Source organism: Frankliniella occidentalis, unplaced genomic scaffold, assembly GCF_000697945.3.
Source record: "Frankliniella occidentalis isolate FOCC.00 unplaced genomic scaffold, Focc_3.1 Scaffold13, whole genome shotgun sequence".
NCBI classification, from domain to species: domain Eukaryota; kingdom Metazoa; phylum Arthropoda; class Insecta; order Thysanoptera; family Thripidae; genus Frankliniella; species Frankliniella occidentalis.
In genome coordinates this window covers 489022-490431 of record NW_026267143.1, presented here as the reverse complement: position 1 = coordinate 490431, position 1410 = coordinate 489022, and positions in this window count along the sequence as shown.

The window sequence follows — 1410 nt, the reverse complement described above, 5'->3', positions numbered from 1 at the left end:
GGGGGGGGGGGCAGACGGACATTCATTGAGAGGGTAGGAGGGGGAGCAGCGGGAGAGACAAATAGAGACGGGTAGGAGACTTTACTGACCCACGAGCGGCGGGCGCTTTTGTTGCGTTAGGTTGGCGCGTACATCACGGCTCCCGATGTAACGGACGCTGTGTCCACCGCGTACTCATTGGGGCCTACACCGCACACGCAAGGCACAGGGGGATTTATGGGGATAATGCAATTACACCCCAAAGCAATAATAGTTAGAACGGTTCCACCGACGCGTTTGACTCGTTTCCGCACTGTATTAAATACATTCTATTTTTACAACTTCATGTGTAAAACCAAGCTACAACCCTACTTGTAAATAAAATATCGGGCCAAGTCTGTAAATTGCTGTAGTGAATGTGAAATGATTGCACAAAAACCTAGATGTAAAATAGCCATATCTCCTAAATGTGATGTTCTCAGTTGGGGTATTGTTATTTTACTTAACTAAAGCTGCAAACTGATTCCTGCGCTTTAAACAAATACTACAAGGTAGATGTACGCCAGACCACGTCTCACGTAACAGAGGCTTCACGATATCTCACGAAACACTGTTACGCTGCGACACTTCTGGCATACATCTACCTTGGCCTCTGCGGCGCTGACACCCGAGTCTAGATGTGGAAAAATGTCTACCACGATACGGGCCTACGGCCCGCTATCGTGTAGCATGCAGAGTTGTTTATTTTTTGTCTCAATTTCGCCAATAAAAACAACCCTCTAGCGCCTCAGCGGTGTGAGCTAGAGCAAAACGGGCTCTACTTTGATGAGGAACCCCCTTGCAAAGCACGAAAGAGTATTTTCAGAAAACGTCATTTTTTGGGCCTGTGCTTTTTAGAATCAAATTTTTGAGCTAGCTAGAATGGTTATTTTCGAATTCGATCTTCCTTTTTGCTGAGCTCGCGAAGCGAGCGAATCTCTAGGACAGACTTTTCTGAGCCAATTCCATTCACCGCTACGGAATAACTGTTTTTTAAACAGTGCGTCTTTGTTGGCGTAACTACAATGTGGTTATGTTTTCCTTTGACGTCGCCCATCCTCTCTCTGTGACTGCTTGGGGTGGCGCCTAAAACAATCAGGTTGAGAGCTGATAGTAGCGATATCACATTATTAGGGAGTAAACAGGGCCTCCATATGAATTCCAGAAAGTGCGTCTTTAATTCGCCGTTACGAACCTGCCAAGTTCTGCAGCTGTCAGTCGTCTTAGCGCCTGTTGGGTAGGCAACATCTTGTCTGGCATGCATGTGTGTGCTGCGGAGTGGCCTATCCCGGGTCTCGCAGGCGGCTGGCTAACTGAATTTTGACCAGACACACTATAATGCCCCCTAACTTCCCTTTTAAGTGTTTGCCACCACTAACCCCTGAGGGGCGT